The following is an 11,780-nucleotide window of genomic DNA, read 5'->3' as shown; positions in this document are numbered from 1 at the left end:
CCAGTTCTGAGCACCACAATTCAAAAAGGATGTTGAAAAACTGGAACGTGTCCAAAGGAGGGCAAGTAAAATGGTGAAAGGTCTAGAAACCATGTCCTATGAGGAACGACTTAAGGAGCTGGGGATGTTTAGCCTGAAGAAGAGAAGGTTAAGAGGTGATATGATAGCCATGTTTAAATACTTGAAAGGATGCCATACTGAGGAGGGAGCTGACTTGTTTTCACTTGCTCCAGAGACTAGGACCCGGAGCAATGGATGCAAGCTACAAGAAAAGAGATTCCACCTCAACATTAGGAAGAACTTCCTGACAGTAAGAGCTGTCTAACAGTGGAACAAACTCCCTCGGAGTGTAGTGGAGTCTCCTTCCTTGGAGGTCTTTAAACAGAGGCTAGATGGCCATCTGTCGGAGATGATTTGATTTGGATTACGGCATGGCAGGGGGTTGGACTGGATGGCCCTTGCAGACTTTTCCAACTCTATTATTCTATGATTCCAACCCATTACATTTACTGGGATTTTATTATTGTTGTGTGCCTTCAAGTCATTTCCAGCTTATGGTGATCCCAAGGTAAAAGATCTTATGAGGTTTTCTTGGCAAGATTTGTTCAGAGAGGGTTTGCCACTGACATTGACTTGCCTGAGGTCACCCAGTGGGTTCCATGGTTGAGCCAGGAATCAAACACTGGGCTCCACTATACCACAGCAACTCTAGACTATACATGTGTAAAAATAGTCCATCATAATTAGGCCTAAAATCCTGTAATTTAAGTATGTTGTGTAGTGGCTCAAGATATTTTTGACAAAACACATTTAGATAAAGTTTAATTCTAAACACATTTACCATATTCTATTAAGAACTTTCATTTGTAAAGCAAGCTGTGCAGCACTTTATTGTATTTTTTCAACTGAAATTGTTTGGTACTGTTCAAAGGGGGGGGGTCCCCTTTAAGAAGGTTGAAATACAAGATCAAAGGTTTACCCTCCATCCATTATTCTGGCTGATAGGGTGAAAAATTACTGAGAATAGAAAAAATCCCTCTTTGGCATTATAAAAATGATTTAGGAATGATGGAACCTAACCACCTTTATGGCCTCCACTTCACCTCCATGAAACAAACTAATGGAATCAATTACAACCTGGGTAACAGCCAGATAAAAACATTTTTCATTATATCCAGAGTACCAAGATATGTTTTGCAGGAACTCTTGGACATGAATTAATGAAAAGCAATAAAATAAAATAAAATAAAATATAATAATAATAATAATACCCCTCATTATCTGTAATAAATAGTGAATGGGATCCAAGAAGTCTTTGTAAACCAAGGTCAGTTAATGAAACTCTATTCTCTAGATGATTTAAGAATAAAGTACATATCTGGAGACAATTCTTAATGTATGTTTGTGGTTTTTATTTTGCTAGTAATAAGCCTGGATACTTTATCATGCAGTAATTTGACAGCCATGTCTCATTGGCTTACCACTGTTCTTCATGTTTTCCACCACATATCAGCTTTGTCCTCCCAGGATTGTGTTTAGATAATAATAAAAAAGCATCAAGAAACCAGAGTACTGAATGCATGCAGGAATAAGTGCATAAATTACCAGATATATTTTGGATGTAACGGAAGAGGAACAAAGAGACAAATTACATGATATTCTAAGCACACATTTAGAAGTGTTGTTCCTCTAATATCTGTTTGTCATACCATGATCCTTCCCTTATCTCCAAATATAGCATTTAGTGTGCTTTGTTTTGGACTGGTCATTAGAAAATAAACACAAGATTACTTTGTAACCTTGCTCCGGCATACATCTCTGAAGAAACCACATGGCTGAGAAAAAATATTTTAATGGTAAGAAATACAGTTTCCCCATTGAATAAGGTTTGGGGAAATTAATTGTTGAAAGGAATTCGAGACACAGTGTACTCTGTAACAATCATCTCTAGCATGATCTACCACATGTATGAGAGCATTTGTAGTGTCATTACTGTGCAGGTGAAACTCAACTCTGCTTCTCTATCCTGAGATAGCTACAAGGATCTGCACCCAGGGCAGGGTGAGTGGGTAATGGATTGGATGCGGCAAACAATTTTACAATTAATCCAGACACATGCTTCTGCTTATTAGCAGTGTCAGTGAAAGAATTCCCCTTGATAAGATAGCATTCTTCTCCTCCCCAAACAAGGAAGAAGACCTGAGGCATAGGCGGGTTAGATGCGCAACAGTATTATTAATTTAGCAGAATGAGCAAGGAGAAAAACAGTTTTAACTGCTAGTTAACCTCATTTCACTGTGGTTCTCAGTACCACAAGTGGAAGCAAGGAGAGGAATCTTTTTATCCATCAGTTTGATATTAATCAGTCTGCCATTATTATTATTATTATTGCTCTTCTGTGGAGAGTGAGATCAAATTGCTTTGACTGAGACTCAGTCACTGTTATTTTTTTTACTTCTTATGCTGACAAACAGACAAACAAAACTGCCTTGAACATCAAATTTCTCACTGAAGTGCCTGTCCCAATTCTTGTCTTGCAAATTAAGTGTTTGCAAATTCTCACAACTCAGTTCCAGAGCTCATAAATACGTGAGCCAAGCATGGAGAAAACCAAAAATCCCATATGTTTAATGAACAGCAATGAACTTCCCCACATCCCTGCTCCCAATGCACCTTCTCTTCACTAGCAGCTGTAAAAATGAATTGGGCATAGGGTTTGACAAATAGCTACTCACACTGGGAATACCAAAGTATTTCCAGTTTTGTACTGTCCTGGCCTGTACAGATGTCATATACAGTTAGCCACATTAGCCTGAATAACCTCACTCATTTGGGGAAACAAGGTACATGTATGAGGCTAGACTTTCTGCCTGATCTCCAAAGTTTAACCTGCCATGATGATTTTAGAAGGGCTGGAATATGATTCTTCGGAAGCATAAATTGATTTTTGGTAATTACAGGCATATTTATTCAGAGACTGAGGATAAGCATCACCTCTTGCATATTTTAAGCCCTGTGGTTCATGATGTCCCTAATGCTGTGCAAGTAGAATATATATATATATATATATATATATATATATATTATATAAATAGTACCCCTCTGCAATAAAGCGGCGGGTTCCCAGGCTCCTAGGGAGCTGCACCACCGCTAGTACACGTGAGGGGTGCCATAGTTTATGCAGCGCTGTTCACACAGCGCACGTAACAATGATGTCACACACTCCGCATGTCCAAATGGCATGGCACACATGTGACATGTCCACGCCACCCCACAGCCTGGTGGCAGTGTGGAAAGCAGCTTCAAAACAGAGCTCCTTTTGGGCACGCCAATGATGCAGAGGAGAAAGGGGCAGCAGCGGCCACCCCTTTCTCCTCTTAGTGCCAGGGTGCCGTTGACACCTAAAGTGCCAGGGCACCCTTTCCAGGCCAAAGAGAAGCAGCATTTGCTGCGTCTCTTGGCCTGGAAAATGGTGGATTAGGGCTTCACACGGCTGCCAGTGAGGCTGCTCGGGCCCCAATCCAGCGCTAAAAGGGCCGGTGCAGGCCGCCCCTTGGGGTGGTCTGTACCACGCCCACAAACACAACACATTACTGGCATGCCTGAGCTATTGGCTGCACCACACTGCAAAATTAATGCCTTGACACTCGATTTAACTCTGTAGTATAGATGCAGCTATAGCAGGGGTTCCCAACCAGGGGTCGCACAACTCTTCATGGGGTTGCCAGGTTGGGAATCCACCCGCCTCCCGCTCCCCTTTTCTCCGTGTGTGCTGGCGCTAGAGCAGGCACCGTGTGGGGAAAAGAGTAGGAGGCAGGGCTCCCTCTCTCTTCCCGTCTCCTTGTGAGTGCTGGCCCTGGCACAGACACTCACAAGGAGAAGGGGATGGGGCCGCCTCCTCCTCCTTCCCTTCCTTCCCACAGATGCCAACGCCACGGGGAGAGGGAAAGGGGGTGGGGGTCCTCCTTCCCTCCCTTCCCGCGGCTGCCAAACAGCCACGGGGAGGAAGGAAAGGGGGGGTCCTCCTCCTCTTTGCCTCCCTTTTCGCGGCTGCCAGACAGCTGCGGGGAGGAAGGAAAGGGGCAGGGGTCGTCCTTCTCCTTCCTTCTGGCGTCTGTCAGACAGCCATGGGAGGAAGGAAAGGGGCGGGGGTCCCTCCTCCTTGCCTCCCCTCCCGCGGCTGCCAGACAGCCGCAGGGAGGAAAGAAAGGGGGTGGGGGCCCCCTGCTCCTTCCCTTCCTTCCTGCAGCTGCCAGACAGCCATGGGGAGGAAGGAAAGGGGCTCCTCCTGCTCCTTCCCTCCCTTCCCATGGCTGCCAGACAGCCACAGGGAGGAAGGAAAGGGGCGGGGTCCTCCTCCTCCTCGCCTCCCTTCCTGCGGCTGCCAGACAGCCGCAGGAGGAAGGAAAGGAGGTGGGGGTCCTCCTGCTCCTTCCCTTCATTCCTGCGGCTGCCAGACAGCCATGGGAGGAAGGAAAGGGGGCTCCTCCTGCTCCTTCCCTCCCTTCCTGCGGCTGCCAGACAGCCGCGGGAGGAAGGGACACTCGGGGCGCCTCCTCCTCTCTCTCTCCCCCGCGGCTGCCAGGCAACCACGAGGAGAAGGGGACGGGACTGCAAGCCCCAGAGGGCTTTGCAGCCGGAAGTCCTGCCCCTTCTCCCCTGGTGCCGCCCTATATTGGTTGGAGGCTGGGAAGGGGCGGGACTTCCAGCTGCAAAGCCTGCTGGGGCTTGTATGCAGCCAAAAATCCCGCCCTTCCTGGCCTCCCAAACTATCAGGGTCCACGGGCGGGACTTTCCTCCCAATGAGGGTCGCGGCCCAACAAAGGTTGGGAACCGCTGAGCTATACAGTGGTACCGTCGGAACGAAATACCCAGGTTACGAATTTTCGGGATACGAAAAAATCCCATAGAAATCATTGTTCCGGGTTACGAATGTTTTTTCGGGATACGAAGAAATTTTTGGTGCTTTTTTTCGGCTTTTTTCGCACGAAACGCGGCTTTTCCCCATTAGCGCCTATGGCAATTCGGCTTACGAAGGCTTTTCGGGTTACGAAAGCGGCCGCGGAACGAATTAATTTCGTAACCCGAGGCACCACTGTAGTGTCTTTTACACGACAATACAGTAAGCAAAAGTGGTTAAAGTCTATCATTAAGGTGCCCAAAATTCATATTCAGTGGATTGAATGTATAATTATACACTCTGGAAACATCTGAGAGCAAAACTAGGATAATCCCTTCATTGATGGAAGATTCGAGGCCACATTGGGGGGCTCAGGAGGCCAAAGTGGTTCCATAAGCCTAAGTCTATCACCCTGTTTTATTTCTCCTTCCATTCTTTGATTTTTGTTAGTACAGAATTGGCTGCTTGAGTCCTCAGTGGAATTATATAGGCAGTTCATACTACCTCCATCCTGTAGCAGCTGATTTGTTGGCATGTATTTCAAACCTATTACAGAAGTGCTATTTTTTGAAGTTCAAAGCCCAAATATTTGGATCCAGGTGGTCTTCAAGGTCTGCCTACATCTACATGTACCAACCTGTCTTAAAATCAACTTCAGGCAATATTTGGCTTCACACATTTGCCGATACTGTCATCCACAGTCCTTGCAACTGCTTCCAATTTGTCAGCATTATCAAGCCAATTTGTTAGCATGATAAAACATCTGGATGTTTGGAACATCCTTCTGTTTTGCTCCAACAAATTATGCCAAAAATTTCCTCATTTTGGAGAAGAACCACCATTTTAGTCCCCCTCACCTGTTAAAAGGATATTGAATTTTAAAAAATAGAAATTAATTCATTAATTCTGGCTTGAATTTGTTGCTTAAGTGGAGATCATATTTTATGTTTAGTTTACCTTCTTTACCTTGTCCTCTTGGCTGGCAGTCTGACTTTTGCTTATATATCATAGAAATCATAGAGTTGGAAGAGACCACAAGGGCAATCCAGTCTAATCAATTATGAATGATTTACGCCAGTTCTAGTGGTTCATTACAATAGAGGGTAGAATTTAAATGTTTTTAAAAGCATACAGATAAAGTTCCTTGCGGAAACATTTGTGTTCAAATACCTGTAATTCATAAATACTCAAGTCATTGAACTTGTCTATGCCTCAGCTCTCTTAAACCAAATGTATGGTTACTAGGATACTGGGTAGTATATTTTCCTATGCTTTTTGTCAAATGAACAGGTAAGATTGGGTGCCAGTTCAGATTTCATAAAGGTGACTGCAATAGGGAGCCAAGATTCAGTCAATGCTCACACGTGGGTGCATTCAAGGTTCACTTGGCAAACAGCATTTGCTGCATTTTTAAAAACAGTTCCTAAAAAACATGGCTGTGTTATCAGCACAGGACAGATTCTTTCTTGAAACAAGGGACTTTTGCTTTTGGCATACATACCTAACACCTACATAGCCTCCAACATTCGCAGCTGAAAACTGGGACACGTAGGGCCAAGCAACATTAGAGTGTGGTCAAGATGGGAAAAGTTATTAACGATCTCCGTTTTTCGCCTCCTTGCTGCAGACCTCATGCTGCACCAGTTGAGATAATCAATAATCACTATAAAGCGTACAAGCAAAATTATGAATCAGGTGCTTAAGCCAGACAAAGAGCTGGTGTGTTCCCAAACATGCAATCTAGAAATCTATTTCAGATGTACACATGCATATGAACGGATGCACTAAAAAATCTGAAGGGAAAAGTGATTGGTTAGGGTCATTAGAATGACCCCCGTAGATCATTTAAAAATGAGTCCACCTATGCAGAAGGAGCAGCTGCCAGCAGTTTCTTGTCTTGCGCGATTTCACTGATAGACAGATTAGAGGAAATGTTGTGAACTAAGAAAGCTGCTCACCCCACCTCAAAGTTGTGTGATTCAGAAAGTGAAACAACTGGGTCCCAGACCAAGTATTTTAATCCCCATTCTTCCATGTGTGCCACATGCAGCCCCCACCAAAACTCTTCTGAAGCCCGTGACCTTCTTGAAAGCCCTATCACCAATAAATGCCACTTGATGGACAATTAGGTCTCCAGATGGTGGGATTCTCCTGTTCCTTCCTCACATCTTTTAAATCTCAAACAGATTTTTTTTTAAAAAAACAGTCATACCTCCACTCACTCACTGGTAAAAAGAGACAGGTGCATCCCATGGAGATCAGGGCTATGAACTGAGAATCTGGGAAGCCTGGTAGAATTGGTGTGAAGGGGCTTATGTGGGAAAGCATACAAAACTGAGATTGATAAAGAATCAATAGGAACACAATGAAATAGTTAGGCCAGTAAAGACAGAATGAAGACCATTTAAGAAGAGAGAGGAACTGATAAGATCTGAATAGGGTTTAGGGAGCTGGAAATAGGAAAAGAACTCAGGGAGTTCATGTTTAACCCTTTATGTAAAACACTCTTTACTGGTTTGATTTTCTACAACTGTGCATGATAGTTTCTTTAAAAAAGTGAAAAGAGAACTGTCCACCCTTTACCACATTGAACCTGCTTCTTCCATCAACTCAGCCACAGTCCAGAATAACAGTAACCTTAGCAGTAACCAGATCCAGGAGGCATCCTGAGGGAAAAGGGCAAGGTGAGGTGACAAGAGTCCCAGTTGTTAGAATGTGGGGAAAACCCGGAAAGGGATTCCCTCACAAGGGGCAGTGGAAAATGGAGAAGATGCACCCTCTGGATCTTCATAGTTTGTTCACCCTGTTCTATTAGAGCATGTGTGGGGAAACTTTTGATTCTCCAGATCCTTTGGACTACAATTCCCACATGCTTGTATCACTCCATATCAGGTGAGACTGATGGGGAATCCTAGGCCAACCATCAAGAGGGCTAAAGGTTTCTCCATCTCTAGAGTGTGATCCGTTTTCAAGTAACGTATTTATCCATCTGTTATCATTTAATTAATTTATATCCCACTTCTCCCTTTCACAGAACAAAGTGCAATGTCCCCATTTACAACTGGTTCATTTAGCTGGCATTTCCATTTTTCGCTGCAGTAAAATACATATGATCTCCCTAACAGTAAAAACCAAACATGTCATGAGAGCTTGCTGCATCTCAGAATCAACGAGTTGTCTGATAAGATCCTCCACTTTAACAGGTATCACCAAATAATTTTTTTTTGCTCAATTGAAAAGAACACCATAACCTCCATAAAAAAAAAGTTGTATAGCAATTTGCACTTTCTGCTTTTTTGTGTAAAACACTTTATATTCATAGATTTTTATTTTAAAATATCCACTAATTGAACTGAGTTTGAAAGGTTAAATAATGTGACATTAAAATACTACAGAAATTATCATCGTTGTCATTCTATCTTAGGACTTAAAATTAATGAGTATGACATTTCAATAATGCTAACAGAAAATGTATGCTTGTAAAAATGAAGGGATTTACTTTCCACCACTATTTTTTTAGAAGAACAGAAAAACTGAGTTTGTTCAAATTCCTGAACTTATGGGTGAATTCAGATGACTTAGGTCCAAAACACGGATTATTTCTGCAGTGTGTTTTGGACCTAAGTTGTTCAGGAATTTGAACAAACTTCAGTTTCATTTGAGACTGCTTTAACTGCCCTGGCTCAATACTAGGGAAATTCTGTGAACTGTAGTTTTGTAAGTCATTTAGCCTCTGTCACAGATCTCTGGTGCCACAACAAAGTACTATTCCCAGAATTCCCTAGCACTGAACAGGCAGTTAAAGTTATTCAAACGGATTATTTCCTGCAGTGTGTTTTGGATCTTAAATTCCCTATATTTAGTGCTTTCAGAATCTACGATGAGATGACTCTAAAACCTATTGGTAAGGAACATTCCCTGTAGAGGGTATGCTGTTTCTTCTTCACAACAATTGGCATTCTATATTAATAAGTCTATCTTTAATAATTCTTTCCATCAGGTTAACATAGATGAACAACTGAGCTGACAGGACTATAATTTCCCGAATCACTCTGATACTCCTTCTGAAAACAGTCAGTTTACCAATTGCCTTCCAAGTCACTGCAAAGCAGTGTGGTTTCAATGATAATGGACCTTAAAAAAACTTGTTTGAACTATAACATCCAGAATCCTGTTCTGGGGATTCCAACATTTGTAATCCAAAAAGTAACATTTCCACATATCGGTTGGCATCCTTGTTGGCTAGTCCCAACTCAAGCAGATCCATTGAGTCAATACATGAATGGTGAGTGACACTTAGTTAACCCAAATTATTCAAAGGGTCTACACGTGTTAAATACTAACAATAGGAATTTAAGACCACAAAGCGAATCTTGGGCCTTGGCTGCATTGTCCTTTAAGTACAGGGCCAGTCCAAACATTATGCTCTGGTACGGGCCCCAGATTGGCCATGATCAACCCAGTGTGGCATGCAGCATTATCTTCACCGGCAAGGCAAGCCAACACTGCAGTGGCACGGCTGGCCATACCCCCTTGAGCCACTTAGTCATTACCTTCAGGAACTCCATGGACAGGCCTCCTGGTGTGCCACGGCTTCTCCAGGGGAGGGCTTGCCATGTTCCCAATGATAAGAGAGGGCAGAGAGACCGTCCGATCACATGGTGAGGGGCTCCAGAGGATGCCACCATGTGATTGGAGTGTCCCTGGTGCCCTTTCTACCCACTGATGTGCACGTTGAGCTCATGCTCGGAGAAGGGCCAACATACTTGAAGTCTGTCCACAGAGTTGCTGCAGGTGAGGTGAGGGTGTGACAACAGCAGCTCTGTGGAACATCTATCCCTTTCTCCGTGTTCTTAGGCAGGGTAGGGAGATGGCATGAGAACTGGTCTGTGATCATCTGACTAGCCCAACTGGGCTTGATCCAGCTGTTCCCAACACCATAAAATGTCACACACCTGCTTCTCATGACTTTGCTAACTCCAGGCAAAATTGTGTTGATCAAGGAATCCTGAAGTATTTCACTGGAAGTCATCATGCATCATGGAAAAAACAGCACGATGAGGTGAGTTTGGCTTCTTCACCTGGCAGACAGTCCCTAGATACTTGCCCATCAATCATAAATGGGACTAAAAGAAGTGGCGGCACAAGACCTAACATCCCAGGTTTCCCAGCCTGCAACAACTTGGAAAAAAATGTAGGGAAATAGTTTTCTTGGACCTCAGCCTGACAAAATTTGTTTTTATCCATTTGCACTTCTGCTTATAACATCACAGTGTGGTGTGTGGGCAATTAGCTCTGACTGATCATCTAGCTCTGTATCCTATTCATCGAAACTCATTTCCACCGGGAAAGGGGGGGTGGGGTTGGTTTAGATTATTTTTAACCTTTGTATGTTTTAAATTTGTATTTTTAAAAATTAACTTTTTATTGTTTTATTTAGGCTACTTAAGTGTTTTAAAAAACAGGAAAGCACGAATAAAATGGAATAATGTGATAGATGTAAAAATAGAGGAGGCTTGGGTGCACCAGATTTACAAAAATATTATTATGCTTGTGGAATGTTGTTGCTGAAGACTGGATTAACCTAAGGAATGAAAGGGCGCTAAGATTAGAGGGTCATAACAATAAAACAGGATGGCATGGATATTAGTGTATAAAAAATGGAAAGAAATAAGGAATTTAAAAATCATGTGATTAGAAAAAGATTATTAAAAATTTGGGATATTATAGTAAAAGATTTTACAATAAGATTCCAGGTGGACATCACAACAAGAAGCTCATTTGGAAAATTAGAAAAGTACAAGAAAAGGGATAACATATGAGCATATGTGGAAGAAGGGGGAAAAGCGGTATTAAAACTTAAATCTAGAGAAAATTTAGAACAAGAGAATATAGAAATAGAATGGTTGGCATATAACAATTAGAAGAAAGATTTAAGAAAGACATGAAGCAAGAAGGAATTAAGAAAAAAAATGAATTGGACATAAATATTAGAACAGAAAAAGAAAAAGATAACAAATATTATAGGGAACTACTAAAAGAGATTTGGAACAGGAAGTGATTAAAGAAACATGACAAAGTGGAGTCAATAATACACAAATAATATTCCTTAGAAAATGGAATTGGCATGGAGGAAACTGTAAGTTCACCATGGCACAGAACCTGAAAGAAAATTTTCTTTAAAATGTTTTATTTTTGGTATTTGACACCGGTTAAGTTGTCCAAAATGTAAAAAAGGTAAACAAAATGTGTTGGAAGTGTGGAAAACAGAAGGAACATTTTACCACATGTGGTGGGTGTCGTAACAAAGCAAGCAGTTTTGGGGGGAAATATATGAAGCAATGAAAGAAATGTTGGAAGGAATTTCCCGAAAAACCCAGAATTATTTTGTTAAATATGACAGGCGTGATAGGAAGAGAGACTGAAAGAACATATTGGAAATGTGTTATACATGGTGACAGCAGCAAGGTTGTTATACGCCCAAAAAGGAGATCTACACAGACCCCTACATAAAAGAATGGACTAATAAATTGTTAGATATGAGAGATTCAGACAGATTGTCTAAAAGGTCAAAAGGAGAGAAACAGGAAGAGGATAGGATAAAGATGAATGGAACATAGTAATACGTTTATGTGGAAAGAAGAAAAGAAAGTTAGTAAAAGGAAAATAAAGAGAGAAAAAGAAAGAAAAAGGAAGATTAGGTAGTAAAGAGGTAAAGAGCGAAAGAAATGACTTGTATATAGATATATATAAAGGAAGGATGATGATTGTAAAGGAAAATCGAAGAGTAATATGTAATCTATAAAGGACTATATAGGTTGGAAGTACTAGGATGTTGTACAGGGGGAAGGGGAGGGGAAGGAGGGTAAGGGTAAGAGGG

Source organism: Sceloporus undulatus, chromosome 2 (genome assembly GCF_019175285.1).
Source record: "Sceloporus undulatus isolate JIND9_A2432 ecotype Alabama chromosome 2, SceUnd_v1.1, whole genome shotgun sequence".
Lineage (NCBI taxonomy): Eukaryota > Metazoa > Chordata > Lepidosauria > Squamata > Phrynosomatidae > Sceloporus > Sceloporus undulatus.
Note: the sequence above shows the minus strand (reverse complement) of the source record.